Here is a 22,409-nt window from a genome sequence, read left to right as displayed (position 1 = left end):
ACTGCTTCATTAGTGGTATGTAGGGAAGAAATCTGTTGTCCTTACCCTACATGTGATTTCAGTCCCGCACTGATGTGGTTAACTCTTCACTGCCTTCTGAAATAGCCTAGCAAGCCACTCAGGGAGAAGGCCCATCACCACCTTCTAAGGGCAAATAGGGATGGGCAATAAATGCCAGCCTTACCGACGAAGCCCACATCTTGAAAATGAACTTAAGAAACAACTGCGGCACTTCAAAATAATCCATCGTATATTTCTGAGAGAAATGATAAGATGTTATAAATGCAAGTCTTTCATTCAATGTTAATGAGGTTGCTCCGTCCTCTTGAAAACTTCTTTAAATTTTTAGAATGTGTAGATAGATGAATTCTGTCTGACCTCAACCTTACATTTCCTTTTCAATCCCAATGATGATATGATATCCACAATTGCAAACTAGTGTTTTATGGAGTCTCTGCTCCTGGAGTTTCAGGGTGCACTACAGAACAAGGCCAGTGCTTAGCTCAAATTACAAACATACTTAACAAAATTACGTATTAACACAATCCTTGAGGCACAAAACAAAATCAGAGAACTGAACTGTATAAAAAAAATTCACCTGATATTTTCACGCAAAAAGTAACCCATTTTAACATGTGTCATCAATCAGAAAACACAATCATGTCTGAAGAAGAGAGACGTCAAAATCATGGTGTCAGTCATACAATGTTCCAGCCAACTAAATTGATGATTAAACATTTAGCCTAGGAAATCCAATTAGCATGTGCTGGATGTAGGAACTACTAACCTGCTGCTTTTACATCAACGTGCATAAATTAGCACTTCAAAACAGCAATGAATTTAACACAGCCTAAAGAAACCCTTATTTTAGCCAGTCCAGTGCTTACTGCCATTTTAGATTTAAAAGAGACATAATATGCTATTATCTTTCACATTACTTATAATCCTCCTCATACAGAAGTGAATTATTCCTTTAAAAAAATCAGACATTTAAAAAAAACTGGATAAATTCCAATGGATTCTCCATGAACTGCAAAAAGCTAGACAAACCTTGAACTGAGATTGGACACGGGCATGCATATAATATGGTGACTCACTAATTCAACTGAGAAAATCCTCTTACCTGTTATCAATACATGAAACATATTTTAGCATAGATTTTATACTTAAACTGATATAATTTAACCTGCACACAAGAGATAGAGGCCAGCGTAACTGTGAGGGGAGATATGGAATCAATTCTACTGAAGAATTGGCCATGGAATGGCAGAAATATGGCACATGGCATTGATGGCAGATAACATCACATGTTCTGCTGTGTTTAGTCCTTGAATTTATGGTACAGAGTGTTAGATATTAAGCAAATTTTAATGTGGCATTAAGATCAAAGTCAATTTGGGGTAGGCAGCTTGTGGATTCTATTTCAATAAGGTCTGTATCACGAAATGGTCCCAGTATCTTTGCTCCTGGCACAGGGTGGGCAGAAGGGTCGCCCTGCCAGTCGGTCACCTGAAAGTTAAAATCTACCCTAGTAAGTTATTTCCCCATAGGTGAAGACCACCACAGCAAATGTGAAAGGATGATGTGGTGCACAGAGCTGGTTCCCTCTAAACTAGAATAGTTCAAACAGGTAATATGAAAACACCTACATGTTTACTGGTAGAGCTCTAATTCAATAAGGAGGAGAGGCTGCTGCTGTAGTTGCTGCTAGAGAACAAAATCAAATAAGAGCAGAACGTTTTTGACATACTCAGCACGGACAAGATCTGTGTAGAAAGAAACAGAGTGAACATTTCAGGTCAATAACCTTTCTTCATAACTGGAAGAAATTGGAGAAAAGAATAATTGGAAGATTACTGATAATCATAGAATGTTGCATCACAGAAGGGGCCATTCAGTCTATCATGCCTTTGTTGGCTCTTTGAAATAGTTATCCAATTAGTCCCATTCCCTGCTCTTTCCCCATAGCTCCCAAATTTTTCTCCATCAAGTATTTATCCAATTTCCTTTTAAAGGTTGTTGTTGAATTTGTTTCCAGACAGTGCATTTCAGATCATAAAAAGATGCAGATACAAATGTCTTCATTTCACCTTTGGTTCTTTTGCCAGTTACCTTAAACTCAGTATACACCATGACTGCAAAAAGAAGTATGTGATTCACAGTGTAGATAAATAATTTAGAAAGGTGCATAACATGCTGTGTGAAATAATATACAGATCAGTATAATAATAGAGGTAGTTAGGATGGCATGAATACAAGCAAATGAAATAAATGGGAATCAGATCTTTAACCCTCTACTTGAGGAACGCAACAGGGAAAAGGCAGATTATTTAAAAATAAAGAACTTGCATTGATACAGTAACTTATCACATCATCAGGATATGCCACAATGCTTCACATCCAATGATATATTTTGGAAGTACAGCCACGTTTATAGTAACTAAAACAGTGGCCAATTGGGTCACAGGAAATGAGATGAATGAGCAGTTAATCTGTTTTTGATGCAGTTGGTGGTTATGAGAAACATGTTGGCCATGACACCACCAGACTTCCCTACTGTTCCTTTATTATTGCCATATAATCTTTTACATCATTTAATGTCTCATCAAAAGACAGCAATTCTGATAATGTAGCATTCCTTCAGTACAGTATTGAATTATTATTCTACCGGATGTGTTCAAACATCAAAACAAGGCTGAATCGATAAACCTCTAACTCAGGGTCAAAAGCACTACCAACTGAGCCAAATTGATACCTTTGGAGAATATTTTAATTTAAGAGTCTATCACCGCAAAATTCGATAAGGCCCGAAAATGGGCATGAGGATCATCATGTACGATTAATCTGTGCCCATTGCTTCCAATGCAGGCAGCAGGAAAATTTCCTGCTGCCTGCTCATTTCAATGATTTCTGCATGCAACCAACACTAAGTGTTCTGTCGGGTTGCTGCAAACCTGAGCAGGGGCGCAAAATCGTACGAGGATAGCACATGTTCATGCTAGCATGCATTATTTAAAGCCAGTCTGTGCCCCTTAAAGGGGAGGTGCATTTTGACAGGAGCAGGCACCAGAAGTCATTCTAAAAGTGAGTTTGACCTAGGAAAGACACAACAATGGCACAGCATGACAGAGAATGAGCTCTAATGTTCTCTGATGCTGAACTGGAGGCCTTGCTACAGGTAGTGGACTGGAGGATTGAGGTCCTGTATTCACAAGGAACCAGGAGGCCCTCTCGACAGGCTCTGCAAAGGCAGTGGGAGCAGATAGCTGTCGCAGTCAATGCCAGCAGTCTACCCCCAAGGATCTGGCTGCAGTCTTGCAAAAGTGGTCAAGTTCAGGCATTTCCAAATGCCATATAATTACAACTGATAAACTGAGCTTTGTGTGAAGCTAGTGTATCACCCCCACTTCACTCACTTTCCTGCAATCTCTATCAACCATAGCTCATACTTCACCTCACCTTACTCTAACACACTTCACACTGGTGCAAACCTGACACCTATATCTCACAGCTTGCATGCACTGCCAGCTATTCAACTATGAGAGGCAAGCCATCCATTGCACCATACTCCCTGAAACACTTCGCTCTCTCCTGCAGGACTAGGGGGGAAATTTTATCCAGGTGACGGGTGTCTCGACATCAGGAAAAACCGACACTGAGATCCTTGCATCGCCTCTTCTCTGGAAGGCCCACCAGATTTAGTACCAGTCAGGCACTTAAGTGGACAGCAGCAGGCCTTCCATAGGATTTAGGACCCCGTTGTCAGAAGTCCCGCCCTCAGAGAGCTGCCGGCCAATCAGGGGAGGACAGGAATATGGGAGCATGATCATTAATTTAAATGGCACCCCACCTAATTTCACCTCACCATCAATCAACTTATCTGAAGCCTCTTCCTTGAAATTTCAGTGCAATTTTGAAACTTAATCCAGCTGGTGATATTGCAATAATCCCTTATCTGAAGCTCACTGGTCATTTTAGGAGAGTGAGTAAAGGTAAGGGCAGCAAAATTCATCTCTGTAGTACCGATGATGCCAACCAAAATACTTCAGGCTACTTCCACGTGGCCTGCACAGCATGCTATGTGTATAAGAGCACTAGCGTGAGCATGTCATGTGTGCACCGAAAGCACACAGAGCCGGCGATTGTGACATCAAACAACGTCTCACACGGATTTGACACCCGACCTGCAATTTTGGACCTTTCAGGTCAAGTTAACGCCCTCTCTTAAACAATCCAAGCTGAACATGCGTTCAGCTCCAAAAGAGACACCTACTAGTGTTATTTAAAGGGAACAGCATGGGACTTTCAGGTGAGGGGCTTTTGACTTTCTTTTGTGGCTGTATAATGAGTGAAAGTACTGTTTACTGTGTTGTTGGAGGAGTTCTGAATAGCTGTTGGACTCTGAGGGGAGTGGTGCTAGACATTTCCAAAGAGTTCAGAGAAGTTTGCAGGCCTGTCAGCAGAAAGCCTGCTATCACTAATGGAGGCTATATTTGCAAGCTCTCTTGGGTTGCAGAATGACAGGGAAATAGAGCACAGGTAGCAGAGAGGGGCAGCTGTGCAGAGAGGGAGGAGGAGGGTTCTCAATAGAAGGCTGTACCCATTTAGTGTCTGCAATGAGCACTTCTCCTACCTCCACCTCAGCCAGGAGCATTGTCTGAGGTGGCAACGATTCAACAAGGAGGTGGTCACTGAACTGTGCCAACTTCTCCAACCAGACCTGTAGCTGCAAATCAGGGTGGGAGCGGCACTGCCAGTGACTGTGAGGATCACCATCATCCTCAACCTCTACACAAACGGACCCTTCCAGGTGGGAGCTGGTGACATTGCCAACATATCACAGTTCATCATGCATCACTGCTTCAGGGAGGTAACAGAGGCCCTGCACACCAGGAGAAAAGAATTCATTGTCTTCTCTCTAACCAGAGAGAAGTAGCTGGAGCAGACATGTGGCTTTTCCAGGGTTGCAGGATTCCCAATGATGCAGGGAGCCATCGACTGGCTCTGCAGGCACTATATATTAATGGGGAGATGCACCCCAACTGTAAGGGATACCACTCCCTTAAAGTGCAGTTGATCTGCGACCATGCAAAAAGCATCATGTTGGTGAATGCCTGCTATCCTAGCACAACCACAATGCTTTCATCCTATGCCAGTCAGCTGTTCCTATCATATTTGGGTCACCATGACGAACCAGAAGCTGGAAAAGTCCTGGGGAAAATTGATGTCCAGAGAGATTTGGGTGTTCAGGTCCACTGTTCCCTGAAGGTGGCAACGCAGGTAAATAGAGTGGTCAAGAAGGCATACGGCATGCTTTGCTTCATTGGACGGGGTATTGAGTACAAGAGTTGGCAGGTCATGTTACAGTTGTATAGGACTTTGGTTCGGCCACATTTGGAATACTGCGTGCAGTTCTGGTCGCCACATTACCAAAAGGATGTGGATGCTCTGGAGAGGGTGCAGAGGAGGTTCACCAGGATGTTGCCTGGTATGGAGGGCGCTAGCTATGAAGAGAGGTTGAGTAGATTAGGATTATTTTCATTAGAAAGACGGAGGTTGAGGGGGGACCTGATTGAGGTGTACAAAATCATGAGAGTTATAGACAGGGTGGATAGCAAGAGGCTTTTTCCCAGAGTGGGGGATTCAATTACTAGAGGACACGAGTTCAAAGTGAAAGGGGAAACGTTTAGGGGGGATATGCGTGGAACGTTCTTTACGCAGAGGGTGGTGGGTGCCTGGAACGCGTTGCCAGCGGAGGTGGTAGATGCGGGCACGATGGCGTCTTTTAAGATGTATCTAGACAGATACATGAATGGGCAGGAAGAAAAGAGATACAGACCCTTAGAAAATAGGCGACATGTTTAGATGGAGGATCTGGATCGGCGCAGGCTTGGAGGGCCGAAGGGCCTGTTCCTGTGCTGTAATTTTCTTTGTTCTTTGTTCTTTGTTCTTTGACTGCTTGGTAACAAGAGCTATCCACTCTAAACATGGCTCATTCTGGAGCAGGTGCTGGCTCCATATTTAAAAAGCTGCCAGCCCTACATTCATTCCTGCCTTAGGGTCATTTGCAACTTTGTGCATCTTAAAACTTTGCTTGACTAGTTCCTATACCCACCCCCTGAGGAGGACAGAACATGATAGCCTAGCAAAGACACAGGGTGGCCCCACGGTTCAGTGATGCCTCCCTGCAGATTCTCCTCCAGGCTGCAAGGGAAAGCCGGAAGGTTCTTTTCCCCAGCAATGGCAAAAAGAGGTCTTCCCACCTGATGAAGCAAACCTGGGTGGAGATTGCAGAGGAGGTCAACAACTGTGAGGTCACCTAACACAACTGGGTCTTGTACAGGTCAACAACCTCCTGTGTTCTGCCAAGGTGAGTGGTCCATACCACTCCCCTTTTTGGGGATTGAATGTGTCTACGCAGGAGGTTGTGCGACATGGGGAGGGTAGCACTGCAACGGTGTTGGCTGAGCGGTTAGGATTTCATTTCATCCTGACAGATGCATAGCTGCATCTTGGCCACAGGCCACCTTCCTTCATAGCACAACCACCATTAACTCCCCTGACAGCGAGTGCCAGAATGGCATACATCAGATCCCCCAGTAAGGGACAAAAGGCTGACATGAGCAGAACTGTCATGTTGATCTGTCCACCATTCACTACCATCTCCATCCTTTTGCAGTTCAAGAGGGCACACAATAGGAGGGAGATGACCCGGAGTGGCAGAGGACTCCCAGATCTGCATCCACTCACCTTTGCCGAGGAAGAGGCGTTGGAGCTGATGGGCACCCAGGACAGACACAAAATATCGGACAGGGAGACTGGAGTCCCTACGCAAGAAAGTGAGGATTGGCTTCCGTCCACATGCACATTAATATTGGAGACCCACATCATGCTTGGTTGGCATTAGGAGATCTGCACAGCCTAACCCACATGTTTGTGTTCTCTCAGGCAGGTTGCCATGTGCAGGGGACCACAGCCACAGGGGAATAGTCATCCCCCTCTAAGGAGGAGGACCACTCAAAGGATGCACCGTCCCTTGACTCTCCTGCCCCCTCCACCAGTGCAGATACTTTCACCTCGTTGGGTACACGCTCAGCATTACAATCAGGGTCATAAGCTGGTGAGAGCACCACATGCGTGCACGAGCGGCTGGTTGAGACTGAGACAGCCGAGGCCTCCGATAACCGGAGGATTGTGGGTGACCAGGCCCATGCCGAGCTCCTGGATGATGACGAGCCTCTGGTGTCGACAACACAGGGCATGCTGGAGTTGCGGAGAGAGTTAAGGCTACATATGGTGGAGATGTCAGAGGTCATGCGCAGCTATATATGGACGATGGAGGAGTCCATCCATGTAATGATTGCTGCCATGTATCAGGCCCATGAGCACACGTCTTCCTCCATCAAGAGGTTGGTAACCCTCATGGAGAGCCAGATCTCACAAATGTGCCAAGGCCTGCACACAATCACCTTGGCCATGAGCTCAACACAGCAGTGGGAAAGCAAGAGAAGGAACAGGAGCTTGGAGGATTATCCATCTCCTGCTCCTTCTCTAATGAGCAAAGGGAGGAGGAGAGGCTGCCATCCACACCTCAGAGCGTTCCAAACATGGACACTAGTTCCTCAGCCCCTCTGCCAGCGAACCCAGCACCAGCAGCTGCACGCCGGAGGGGAGACCTGCACCAGTCCAGGACACCTCCACGCAACCAGGGACCTCAAGGCCTCAAGCAGCCAGAGGATGCTTGCCAAAATCGTCACCGGCCAAGGGGCAGCCTAATCAGCAGCCTGTCTCCAGTCCAGCTGCTGTCACAGGGATCACAACACATAGGAGCACCAACAAACATATTAAGAAGACCACCTAGCCACACTTTGCATGTCGCGGGTGCGCATATATTTTTTCTAGTAATTAATTAAAATATCCTTTACTCAAATCATTAGCCATCATTGTTTGAAAACCATGTGCCATTATTCCTTAATTGTGAGCTGCTGACCTCCCCCTCCCCCCTTAGGGCTCTGCCAATATGGCCACAGCCCTCATTAATGTGTTAATATGATGAGAGCCCTCATTAACATATGGTCTCCCATGGTCACTGGCACGCATTGGAACCACTTGCAAGACAGGCACCACAAATGGAACAGAGGTGACAGAGTTCTGGCATTAAGGTAAGACTTTACTTCACTGTCTGTGAATTGTCACCAGGATGGCTGTCAATGAGTTATTATGGCATTGTCGCTTTCCTCCTTTGCGCGTTGCTCAATCCCTCTGGCCTCCTACCTTGGCAACTGAGGATCTGACAATGCACTTGGCAGAGACACTGAAGGACCTCATAGCCCAACCTTGATGATGGCCCACTCTCTGTTCCGGCAGTGTGAGTGACCAGACCCATCACAAAGCAGTTTGTCAACCTCTTCTGCCTCCAACCCTCCAAACCCACACTTAACCCCCTTGCAGAGCCTCCAGGACCCCAGAACTCTTTGTAGAGCCCCCAGGACCCCAGACCCCTTGCAGGGCCCCCAGGATCCTGGACCCCCTTGCAGAGCATGCAGCAACACAGTTCCACAATGGCCTCTGAACCTCCAACTTCCCCTATGCAGCAATGCTCAAGGCTGCCTACCCGTCACAGTAACGTGGCCTCTCACCTCAGTGCCGCCAGCTTTTAACAGTCATGAATCTGAAGGTACGTGAGTGTTGCCCTCTGTTCACAGAGTAGTGCACCGATCATTATATCGGGTTTAATTATATATAAATGCCTGTAAATCAGCATTTCAGCAATTTAAACAGCTTCCCGTCGTGCTGTGGTGACAATGCCACCATTGTGATTTCCCGCCACTGACAAAATCCGGAACTGATGTCACAACACTGGATTTCGAGACAGACGGTTGCTCTGCAGTTCTCCGTCCCCCACATCACCATACCTGCCCTTGACAGCTGCATTAAATTCAGCCCACTGTGTACTAAAAGCAAATTAAACCCCTAGGTTTAATGCAAAATGTTCCATAAAAGAGTGTGCTTTATTGAGGAATTGCTACTTTTAGGTATTGAGGACTAAAAATTGAATTTGAACCAAATGATTTCCTGTTAATCGACTTCAGCTGCAAACACACGTTTGTGTCTAGGTGACTCTGTTTGAAAATTCTATTCAACACATTGTAACGCCCCTCACATTGTTAGGAAAGAGCAGTACTTACTATTTGGTGTGCATTTACTGAATAGAAAGCATGACTAGATTTTTTTGCTGACTATTGACTTTGAATTGAGAACTGTGAATGAAAATGGCTGTGAATGAAGATGTGAGTGTCATCTTATTGAAATATAGTAGTTGTAACAACGCATAAATCAATTACAAGTCAAATGTATTACAAACGAAATAATAAAATGTAAAAATAATGCAAAAACATTAAAGCATGTAAAATTGTTTCCAGTTTGCAAAGTGAAATCAAGAAAAAAGTGTATTAAATTCTTTTTGTTTTGCAAAATAGCAACTCTCAGTATGTTTTAAATCACAAAAGTCATTGTTAGATAATTAGCATTGCAAAAAATTTAACAGAAGGGGGTAAAATTGATCTTCAGGCGTCGAGTCAAAGAGGCAACAATTGTCTGTTTTACACACCACCAGATGAGGTATAAAGTGAGCAGTTTTGCTACCAATGAAGATGAATTTCACTCTCTATATGCAATTGAATTGCATAGAATGGCATATGTTACGATCAGGTGAGGAGGGGTCAAAAGGCTCCCCTCTTGTCCCTCTCCTTGTTTGACCACAACAGGGTTTATTTCTTTTAAACAGTGGATGTGCTTACCAATTCAGTGAATGTTTAACCCTTTTATTTAGAGATACAGCACTGAAACAGGCCCTTCGGCCCACCGAGTCTGTGCCAACCAACAACCACCCATTTATACTAACCCTACAGTAATCCCATATTCCCTATCACCTACCTACACTAGGGGCAATTTACAATGGCCAATTTACCTATCACTTGCAAGTCTTTGGCTGTGGGAGGAAACCGGAGCACCCGGCGAAAACCTACGCGGTCACAGGGAGAACTTGCAAACTCTGCACAGGCAGTACCCAGAATTGAACCTGGGTCCCTGGAGCTGTGAGGCTGCGGTGCTAACCACTGCGCCACTGTGCCACCCATATGTGCCTTTATGTGCTATGATGATAAAATAACCAATTGGACAGGTTTCCTTGAGTTTAAACAAGAAAGAGGTTAGTTTATTGTACTTAAAATCAAAACTTGATCTCGTAAAATAATGAACTATGCTCCAACTTTCATGCACACACACACACAAATAGGTTACAGAGTGAAGAAGAATAGATGGGTTGGATTAGAGTCAAGAATAAATTAAAGAATATACAGTCTGTGGAGTCTGGTAATTCTGTTATCTTCCGGCCGAATTCGTGGTTCTGAAATTACTGGCTGGTAGAAGTGGCCACCTGGTTCAGGGTTTTCTTGGAGACAATGATGTAAATGGTTTACTCCTGGGGTCTCTATCTGCAGCAATGATAGACTTGGATGTTTTGTAGCCCGCAGTCAGGGTTCAAAGAGAGACAGACAGACAGACAGAGACAGACCCCCATTTGGGTCCTATACTGGTCAAATTCAAGCGCTTGTCTGCTGTAGCGAAAAGAAACTGCAAGTTTTCACACATATGGAGACACTGTCACATGATTGTCCATTGTATTCTCTTTTTTATCTGAATTAGTTCAAGTCTAAGAATCCCAATCTCTCTCTTGGGTCCCATTGTTTCAGTGTTTACCCTTTGAGGTTCATCTTCACCAGTGTTAATGTTCCTAGATGGCTTTGACTGTTTTGTTAATGGAGGTAAGGCAGGTAGCTCATTCAAAATTCGCAGGCCATTGTTTTGGTGGGAGATTAACCAGACATTCATCTCCACATCGATACCTTGGCATGTGAGGTATTTCGATGCAAATTGCAGTGGCCATTTTAGCTGCTTTCTTTTTTTAAAGTTTATTTCAAGTTCTTTGTCTCCTGCTTTCTTTTTAAAGTTTAATTCAGGTTTCCAACCGATGGATTTAAAAAAAATCATTCGGTATAGCACGTGTTCATGACACATAGAATATCCAGCACAGTAGCAGATTATTTGGATCAACTAGTTTGTGCTGGTGTTTTTATGCTATATAAGTCTCCTCCCATTTCATTACCCCATCTCAGTCTTTCAGCATATTTTTCTATTCCCTTTTCTCTCATGTACTTGTCTACTTCCCTTTTAAAATCATCTAAACTATTGCCTCAACCACTTCCTGAGATAAAAAGTCCACATTCTATGAGTAAAGAATTTTTCCTTATTTCACTATTGGATTTATTAGTAACTACCTTGTATTTATAGCCCCTAGTTTGGATTCTCCCTCAAGTGGAAGCATTTTCTCCACATCTAACCCGTTCAACCCATTCAAAATTATAAATACTTCTATCAAGTCTTCTCTTTTCTGAAGAAAGAAGTCACAACCTGTTCATTCTTTCCTGATAGCTATAATCTCTCAGTTCTGGTACCATTCTTTCTCAAGTGCTTCTAAATTTGTTTTACAGTATGGAGACCGGGGCTAAGTTTTATCAACCCTCTAGAATGGACAGGGTGATGTGGGGGCCCATAAAATAGAGAGGGAGGTTTGGGGGTTGGACTGCCCGTCGCCTTCCGGATGCCATTCAATTTTGTCGGTATGGGGAAGGCCAAAGACAGCCTTCTTGCCCAGAGGCCAAATGAGGCCCTTAAGTGGCCATTTAAGGGCCTCTTCCCTCTGCCAGTGGTATTTTACCAGCAGCTGGTGCGATCTCCAGCCACCTGGGGAGGCTTCCTAGTAACACCAGGCTGCATCTCTGTGGGTTGGGCAATGGGAAGTGGGGGGGTGGTCTTGCCCTCCTGCGTGGGCAACCTGTAGCCCACGGAGGGCTCCAGGCGACAAAGGCCACCACTGCACTAACACCACTTCCCAACACCAGCCAACCTCCCTCACCCCTCGGTAGGGCCTGCCTGACTGGTCCCAGTGAGCCCTCCCCACTTACCAGCACTCCAGGGCTGCAGTGCTGCTCCTGATCCTGGGGCTACGTCCGTACCAGCCGTGGCCACCGCTCCCAGTGGCACTGCTGGAACTAAAGGCCTGCTCGGGTCTGCAAAAAAAAAACCCGATCTGAGCCCGTCAGAACCACATCCGACCCAAGACCAACCCAGCCCAAGTCCTTCCATTTTCTTTCCGCACCCAACCCGACCCAACCATCAGTTAACTTCTGTTTTTCACTTTCTTGCTGATCTGCACAAGCTTAAAATAACTGTAACAAAACCACCTTTCTAGTTGAAAAATTAAATTAACAGTGGAGCCACTTACCTGTGACCTGAGCCCGATGTCAGACCCGGAAGTCCAACCCGAACCCGACACGTCGTCGGATCCCGTCAGGTTCAGTTCGGGTCACAGGGCTTCCGCTGGAACTGCTGAGCAGTCACCCCTCTGAATGGCCATCAGCACTTGGAGGCAGGATACCTATCCTTAAAAGGACAGGGATCCCGGTACTGGGCAGTTAACTGCCTGAGCACTGTAAAATGCAGCCGGGGTTCCCCTCGACTTTCTGGCCTGGCATCGGGGCCTCCTGATGTGCACATTCTGGATTGGATTTTACCAACCCTCTGGGGAGGTGGAAAGGGGGGGCCATAAAATGGTGAGGGTAGGCGGGGAGGGAGTGCCCGCCATCTTCCCGCCGCTATACCATTTTAGCAGCAGCAGGGAAGTGGAGGATGGCCCTCCCACACAGAGGCCAATTGAGCCACTTAAGTGGCCAATTAAGGGCCTCTTCCCACCACCTCTGACGTTATACCAGCAGGAAATAGGGCCCTCTGCTGCGTGGGATCCTGGTAAACTCTGGTGGCCTCCCTGATGACTCAGTGAGGGGGTGTCCCTCCCACTCGGGCACTTTGTGACCCGCAGAAGGGCCCCCCCGGTGGCAATGGCTGTCCCCGCTGCAAACACCCCCATCCTTACCAAACTCCCCCACCAGGGCCTGCTTGACCCCACTTTCCTGCCTGTTTCCATGGCATCCTCCCTTCGAGGCACAGTCCCAGCAGTGGCCATCGCAACCAGTGATGCTGCTGAGACTGCTGTGCTGCCACCCCTCCGATTGGTCAGCAGCTCCTGGGGACGGGCACCCAGCTTTTAAAAGGACAGGAGCCCCAACGGCAACCAATTAGTCGGGGTCCCACAACGGCCAAGGCGGTATTGCCACAGCTTTCGGGCCCGTTTTCAGGGCCCCCACAGCACTAATAAAATTCCAGCCTCTAAATGCAGCCTCCAGGATCCTATATAAGTTTAACATAACTTCACTACTTCTGAATTCTATAGACTTAGAATTAAATTACAGTGCTTTGTTAGTATTTTTAATTGCTTTGCTGACCCACAATGCTGCTTTTAATAATTTGTTCACCTTTACCCTAGATCTCTTTGTTCTTCTGACCTATTCAGTTTCGTATTTTCTAAGGTATAGGTGATCTTCTTGTTTTTCCTACCAAATCATCACCTCACATTTATCTACAAACTTTAATATTGAGTTACATATTTTTAAGTCCAAATTATTCATGTAAATTTTGAGTAAGAGGTCCCAGCACTGATCCTTGTGGAACTCCACCTTTTACTTTACTACTTTCATCCAATCTGATTAACTATCTATTACTCCTATTCTGCTTTCTATTTTTAGTCAATTTGCTAACCTTCAGCTATTTTTGTCCCAACTCCAAATTTTACATACCTATCAATGTCATTTCCGTTATCATTAGCTTCCATGGCCAATTTACATGTTAATGCATTTTTCTGCTACTTGTCTTAACCTTTATGAAGAGAGATGAAAAGTAGCTACTTTTAAAAAAACTGGACAGACATGAGCACCATGGCAACTTGCCTACACAAGTATAATACTCGAAACATAGAATGATACAACACAGAAAGAAGCCATTTGGCCCATCATACCTGTGTCAATTCTTTGAAAGAGCTATCCAATTAGTTCCAGACCCCTGCCCTTTCCCCACTGCCCTGCAACTTTTTCTCCTTCACATATTTACCCAATTCTCTTTTGAAAGTTGTATTGAATTACTTGCATGATCCTTACAGGCAGTGTATTCTAGATCATAACAACTCACTCCTTTCTTCTTTTAAAATAAACTTAATTAGAAATTTATTAGAACTTCAGTCCAATAGAGCATCAACATTCAATAGCTAGGTTAAATGGGGGAAAAGATCATGGTGTAAAATGTAAGCACACATGGATTCTTCTGCAGAGTATGTGAGGGAGAAAGTTCAATATTAGAAGAGGAAGGGGAGATACCATGACACCCTGTTACACACATCCTCCAGACTCTCCATCTGTAACACTTTCTCCCTCCATCTACAAATAATATCAATATCAGTTTCCTCCATTAGCATAAGCACTTCATAGAGAGAGACCTCCTAAAGGCCTTCCCATCTGTATCCTGTCATGCACCAGCGTATCCTGCAAGAAGAGTGTGTGCCCTGTTTTAGGGTTGGAAAAATGTGTCAGGCAGCTGAGGTTAGTGTGCATGCTGGGAGGAAGAAGAAGCAGGTGTTGGAAAAGAGGGAAGTGGATGTGAGGGCAGTGGCAAGTTTTGAGTGTGAAGGTGACTGCAAAAGGAGGTGCAGGAATGCATGCTGTTGTTCTTGTATGAGAGACATGGGAAGCAGTGGAGGGAGGTCTTGGTAGTGGCAGTGCAGGGTTGTACAGAGTAAGAGAATTGTGAGTGGGAGCACTGGTCAGGTCACTGGAGTTCTGGAAGCATTGCTACCAATGATATGACTGGCCACCTCTCTTCATGGCTGTTGTGCAAATTTCTGGGCACCCAGTGGTCATCTTGTGGGAAAAGAACTTCCTTCTTACTACCAATATCTCTACAGCACCATTCACAAACCTGAGGGCTCTGGCTTCAGTCACTAGCTCTTACCATGAACAGATTGTCCCATTTGTTAAACGGATGCAAGCTGAAGAATGAAGCTAGACACTCATCCTTTTCTTGATAATTGGTTTATTCACAGAAAACAGAATTACATATCTCTGCCTCCTGCCTTCCACCCTGTGTCCCAGCAGTCTCTCTTTATATCTGCTCCAAGTCCTTAATTAAACAATGCCCTTCACCTGTGTATCTTTAACAAAATAATTAACCTACCATTAACACCACTGAGCCTTAAAAAGGTGTTCTTCTCCTTTAAGAGAAAAAGGCGGCCCTGTCAGATTTTCCACCCTCCCAATGGGTGAGCTACCAATAAATAACATGAATCGCGCTGACAGTTCACCCTTGATATCAAAGTGAGGGCTGACTATAAAAATGGTTCGGTCAACCCATCAACACATTGGACAAGCATTGTACCTCCTGTTGCCACCACCTGCATAATATACGTGGCAAAGAAAAATCAGACCCTTTGTGTAGGATTTGAAAATCCTTTTTATTTGAAGCTAAATTGTGACACTGACCTGAACTTTATCACAAATACACAACAGTGCACACACTTATGGTAAAAAAAAATGAAGTGAGAAATGTGGTTACCATCTGTACTTAAACTGTTTAACATAAAACGATTTACCATCAAGCAATTTGTATCATTCAGATCTTTATATAAGTTATTTATAGAATAATAGATAAGTTGGGATGATTATAAGGCAGTAAACTAATTAAAGGTACCAGGTGAGATCATAAACTATGTGAGCAAAATTCAAAATGTTTTGAATTATCTTCTCAATCCTAAGAATATCTTAAAAGACGAAGTCCCTCACAATATCTACAACACTTTTTGCCTGAATCTGTAATGAATCATCTCAGAATGGTTCTACTGTTTCTGCAAGCCATACCAAAATATTAAAACTCAAAATATTCATTTTCTTTTGGAAATATCCAAGGATATTGGAGGCTGAGGATCTCGTGGCCAGGAGCAGCAGTGATGGCAATAGTGATTGTAGATATGTAGTTGATGAAAAGGGTTGGTTTTCCCTGAGGAAGCCAGCGCTGGTAAAACCAGTGTTGCAGGGACACCTAAATCAGGTGCTATGCCCTGCCCCTTATTTGCACACGCAAAGAGACTATCACCTAGGCGTGGGTACGGGACATCTCTTGATTGCCTTATTCAAATGATGGGCAGTGCATTTTCAGTTAAAAATGTGCATGAGCTTCTTGCCCACTATTGTAGAGCTTCAGGGGCTGCATAGCAGTTATAAAATGAGTGCTACGTGACCCAATTGAACCCTCATGGTCTTTAGTGCATTGCTGACACCAATCAGATGATGGAGTGAGACAAAAGAGTTACAAAAGGCATCTGTAAAGAATGAGCCATCCTCGAGAAACTAGGAATAATGCAAGGAGTAGGAGAGTAGGCAATCTTAAACTGCCAAGGAAAAGGAGTTGGAGATAAATCATTACACTATAATGAAAATATACATATAGGGAGGCAAAGGACTGGACCTCCATGCAGATTTGATTCATGCTTCCTAAACCACTATGGAGATTATACAGATTGGACATTTAACCTCCAGTCCACTCAAGAGATCAAATTTACACATTTTAGAAGACATTCTGGGATATTGGATGCATACATCCCTCTAGACTCCTTGAGAGATCAAACAGATACATGCAGCACAAAGGACCAAAAATAACAAATGTAATTTTTGGAAAAAAAGATTCTTAGAACACAAAGGATTATTTATGATTAATTTGATTTCTGCTAATATATACCTATCTACATTTCCTGTATTGTCCAGTTAAATAAATCTCAATATTGCTACATCTCAAATCATGCAGTACAATATTACTGCTTATCTCTCATGCAAGGAAGTCTGACATTTGTTGCCAACCAACATGAAACTCCCAGCAGCTGAAAATTGGACAAATAATAAAAATTGAAAAAACATAAGAAATCCTTAAGTCTGCATCTATTTGTTAAAAGATACAAGTCTGTAGTGTGTTATGAGATAGTAACACATCAGGGGGTTGAGTTGATATTTTAAACTGTTCCAGCTTCATACTTACCGTTAATATATCATCTCAAACCCTTGATGTGTTACTGCCGCTTAACACATTGCAGACTGTGTGTTACACTGTACATGCAATCTTTCAAGTATTTATCCATCACTAACTTTCAGATGTCAGCTTGTAAAGCCACATGCAGGCATTCTTTTGGCATATCAGCTGCCAGCTTGAGGTGACACACGAGCAGCATGAGACAATATTATATTATGCATGTATAAAATAAAGAAATAACAAAATAATGCAACATATAGGGATATTTTTTGAGTGAGAGGCATCAAAATGTTTATGATTACAGGCTTACATCCAACTAATGTGGACAAAAATCTGATAATTGAAAGTAATGAAAATCCTTTATATCCTTGTGAGAAAGGGTTAATTACTATGGCTTTGATGAAAAAATGAGACATACTTCTAGAGGTTGATGAAAGCAGTGTTTACAGCTGAGGATGTTCAAAGAAAGTGTCTTGCTCTAAACTTTTTACTTTTTAGTATAGAGTGTAAAGCCAAAGAAGACAAAGCAATTGATCATGTTTTCCATTTACAGAGTTCTGGTTTGCATACCTTGATCTCACCATGGCTGTGATTTCACTCTCAGCAGAGTTTTGTGAATTATGTTCACTTTTGTAAATGCACATATGTACATTCCTTTTCTCTCTGGTATCTACAACTCATATACATTTGGATTTTAGAATTAGATATATAAGGAATACATATTATTTGACTATAAACTTGCCATAAATCAGGTTGATAGGAACAGGATTAGGCCATTCAGTCCATCAAGCCTTCCACACCACTTTATTCACCATAACAACTCTCTAATGCCAAATCCTTATCCTTATAGTGTGGCACTCACTTAAAACATCAAGGGATACGGAGATAGTGCAGGAAAAAGGTGTTGAATTAGATCAGCCATGATCTCATTGAATGGCAGTGAAGACTCAAAGGGCTGAATGGCCTTCTGCAGCTCCTATTTCTTATATTCTTATGTACCCACACCCATCACCACGTGGCTGTGACAATAGGAACAGGAGTAGGCATAACAAAAATAAAAGCAAAATACTGCGGATGCTGGAAATCTGAAATAAAAACAAGAAATGCTGGAAATATTCAGCAGGTCTGGCAGCATCTGTGGAGAGAGAAGCAGAGTTAACATTACAGGTCAGTGACCTTCTTCGGAACAGGCAAATATTAGAAATGTCAAAGGTTATAAGCAAGTAAAGTGGGGGTGGGGCAAGAGATAACAAAGGAGAAGCTGCAGATTGGACAAGGCCACAGATTAGCTGACCAGAAGGTCATGGAGCAAAGGCAAACAATATGTTAATGGTGTGATGAAAGACAAAGCATTAGTACAGATAGGGTGTTAACGGACTGAAGATTGAACATCAGAAAGTACAAACATGATTAAAAAAACAGTGGGTAAGCAAACTGAACAAACTAAGATGAAAGAAAATAAACATACAAAAAAATATATAAAGAATGTAAAAAGGAAAAATAACTAAAAATAAAAGTAGAATGGGGGGCCCGTCATGCTCTGAAATTATTGAACTCAATGTTCAGACTGGCAGGCTGTAGTATGCCTAATCGGTAAATGAGATACTGTTCCTCGAGCTTGCGTTGATGTTCACTGGAACACTGCAGCAAGCCCAGGATAGAGATGTGAGCATGAGAGCAAGGGGGAGTGTAGAAATGCAAGCAACCGGAAGCTCAGGGTCCTACTTGCGGACTGAGCAGAGGTGTTCCGCAAAGCGGTCACCCGGTCTGCGTTTGGTCTCCCCAATGGAGAGGAGACCACATTGTGAGCAGCGAATACAGTATACTACATTGAAAGAAGTACAAGTAAATCGCTGCTTCACCTGAAAGGAGTGTTTGGAGCCTGGGATAGTGAGGAGAGAGGAGGTAAATGGGCAGGTATTACACCTCCTGCGATTGCAGGGGAAGATGCTGTGGGAAGGGGATGAGGTGGTGGGGTTAATGGAGGAGTGGACCAGGGTGTCACGGAGGGAAAGATCCCTTCGGAATGCTGACAGGGGAAGGGAGGGGAAGATGCGTTTGTAGTGGCATCACGCTGGAGGTGACGGAAATGGCGGAGGATGATCCTTTGGATATGGAGGCTGATGGGGTGGAAAGTGAGGACAAGGGGAACCCTGTCACGGTTCTGGGAGGGAGGGGAAGGGGTGTGGGTAGAGGTGCGGGAAATGGGCCAGACACGGTTGAGGGCCCTGTCAACAACAGTGGGGGGAATCCTCGGTTGAGGAAAAAGGAAGAGATATCAGAAGCGCTGTCATGGAAGGTAGTATCATCAGAGCAGATGCGTCGAAGATGGAGAAACTGGGAGAATGGAATGGAGTCCTTACAAGAGGCAGGGTGTGAAGAAGTGTAGTCGAGGTAGCTGTGGGAGTCGGTGGGCTTATAATGGATATTAGTAGACAACCTATCCCCAGAGATGGAGACAGAGAAGTCGAGGAAGTGTCAGAGATGGACCATGTAAAGGTGAGAGAAGGATGGAAATTGGAAGCAAAGTTGATAAAGTTTTCCAGTTCGAGGCAGGAGCAGGAAACGACACCGATAGAGTCATCAATGTACCAGAAAAAGAGTTGGGGGAGGAGGCCTGAGTAGGACTGGAACAAAGAATGTTCGACATATCCCACAAACAGACAGGCATAACTAGGACCCATGCGGGTACCCATAGCACCACCTTTTACTTGAAGGAAGTAAGTGGAGTTGAAGGAGAAGTTGTTCAATGTGAGAACAAGTTCGGCCAGGCGGAGGAGCGTGGTGGTGGATGGGGACTGTTTGGGCCTCTGTTCAAGGAAGAAGCGGAGAACCCTCAAACCGTCCTGGTGGGAGATGGAGGTATAGAGAGATTGGACGTCCATAGTGAAGAGGAGGTGGTTGGAGCCAGGAAACTGGAAATTGTCAAAATGACGTAGGGCATCAGAAGAGTCACGGATGTAGGTGGGAAGAGATTGGACCAGCGGAGAAAAGATAGAGTCAAGATAGGAAGATAGGGGGGGGTGTTTAAACTAATTTAGCAGGCGGATGGGATACAGAGTGGAGGTACAGTCGGGGGTGATGCACAGTCAAATATAGAAGAGAAACTGAGTCAGTCTGGAAGACAGAGCAAATATAAACCTGTTAAGGCACAAGTGAAAAATGCAGGCTGGATTACATCTATCTTAATGCAAGGAGTCTTACGAGTAAGGCAGATAAATTGAGAGCATTGATTAGCACATGGGAATATGATATTATTGCTATCACAGAGAGATGGTTGAGAGAAGTGCAGGACTGGCAGCTCAATATTCCAGGGTATAGAATCTTCAGGCGTGACAGGGGAGCGAGTAAAAGAGGTGGCATTGCACTGTTGATCAAGGAGTCAATTACTGCAGTAAGGAGGGATGATATCTTCGAAGGTTCTTCATATGAGGCCATATGGGTAGAACTTAAAAACAAAAAGGGGGCAATCACTTGGCTGGGAGTGTACTACATGCCTCCAAACAGTCAGGGAGAGATAGAGGAGCAGATATGTAGGCAAATCTCAGACAGGTGTAAAAATAATAGGGTAATAATAGTAGGGGATTTCAACTTCCCCAATATCAACTGGGATAGTCTTAGTTCAAAAGGCTTAAAGGGGGCGGAATTTTTAAAATGCATACAGGAGATCTTTTTGAGCTAGCACATAGAAAGTCCGACAAGAGAAGGGGCAGTACTGGACCTAATCCTAGGAATGAAGCTGGACAAGTGGTAGAAGTATCAATGGGGGCGCATTTCGGGGATAGTGACCATAACTCTGTAAGATTTAAGGTAGTTATGGAAAAGTGCAAAGAGGGACCGGAAATAAAAGTACTGAATTGGGGGTAGGCCGATTTCAATATGATAAAACAGGATCTGGCCAAAGTGGACTGGGAGCAGCTACTTGTAGGAAAGTCTAAATCAGACCAATGGGAGTCATTCAAAAAGGAAATAGCGAGAGTTCAGAGCCAAAATGTTCCCGTAAAGGTGAAGGGTAGGACCAACAAGTCCAGGGAACCCTGGATGTCAAGGGATACAGAGGATTGGATAAGGGAAAAAAAGGAGGCTTATGGCAGATTCAGAGCACTGAAAACAACAGAGGCCCTAGAGGAGTATAGAAAATGTAGCGAAGAGGGGACTGTTTGGACTAAAAAACAGTGGCGGGCAAAATATAGGAAAATCTCAAGGCATTTTATAAGTATATTAAGGGAAAGAGGATAACCAGGGAAAGAGTAGGGACCAAAGTGGCAATCAGTTGTGGAGCCAGAGGACATAGATGAGGTTTTAAATGATTACTTTTCATCTGTGGTCACTATGAAGAAGGACAATGTAGGTGTAGAGCTCAGAGAGGGGGATTGTGATATACTTGAGCATAATAGCATTGAAAGGGAGGACGTATTAGCTATTTTAGTGGGCTTAAAAGTGGATAAATCCCCAGGCCCAGGTGAGATGTATCCCAGGCTGTTATCTGAGGCAAGGGAGGAGAAAGCAGGGGCTCTGACACAAATTTTCAAATCCTCTCTGGCCACAGGAGAGGTACCAGAGGATTGAAGGACAGCGAATGTGGTACCATTATTCAAGAAGGGTAGCAGGGATAAACCAGATAATTACAGGCCGGTGAGTCTAACATCAGTGGTAGGGAAACTATCGGAAAAAGTTCTGAGGGAGAGGATTAATCTCCACTTGGAGAGGCAGGGATTAATCAGGGATAGTCAGCATGGCTTTGTCGGGGGAGATCGTGTCTAACTAACTTGATTGAATTTTTTGAGGAGGTGACTAGCTGTGTAGATTAGGGTAAAGCAGTTGATGTAGTCCATATGGACTTCAGTAAGGCTTTTGATAAGGTCCCACATGGGATTTTGATTAAGAAGGTAGGAGCCCATGGGTTCCAGGGCAATTTGGCAAATTGAATCCAAAATTGGCTTAGTGGCAGGAGGCAGAGGGTGATGTTCGAGGCTTGTTTTTGCGAGTGGAAGCCTGTGACCAGTGGTGTACTGCAGGGATCAGTGCTGAGACCCTTGCTGTTTGTATTATGATTTAGACGTGAATATAGGAGGTATGATCATAAGTTCGCAGATGACACGAAAATTGGTGATGTTGTAAATAGTGAGGAGGAAAGGCTTAGATTACAGGACAATATAGATGGGCTGGTAAGATGGGCGGAGCAATGGCAAATGGAATTTAATCCTGAGAAGTATGAGGTGATGCATTTTGGGAGGACTAACAAGGCAAGGGAATATACAATGGATGGTAGGACCCTAGGAAGTACAGAGGGTCAGTGGGACCTTGGTGTACTTTCCATAGATCACTGAAGGCAGCAGTACAGGTAGATAAAGTGGTTAGGAAGGCATATGGGATACTTGCCTTTA

The sequence above is a fragment of the Heterodontus francisci genome, chromosome 7 (assembly GCF_036365525.1).
Source record: "Heterodontus francisci isolate sHetFra1 chromosome 7, sHetFra1.hap1, whole genome shotgun sequence".
Taxonomy (NCBI): domain Eukaryota; kingdom Metazoa; phylum Chordata; class Chondrichthyes; order Heterodontiformes; family Heterodontidae; genus Heterodontus; species Heterodontus francisci.
Note: the sequence above shows the minus strand (reverse complement) of the source record.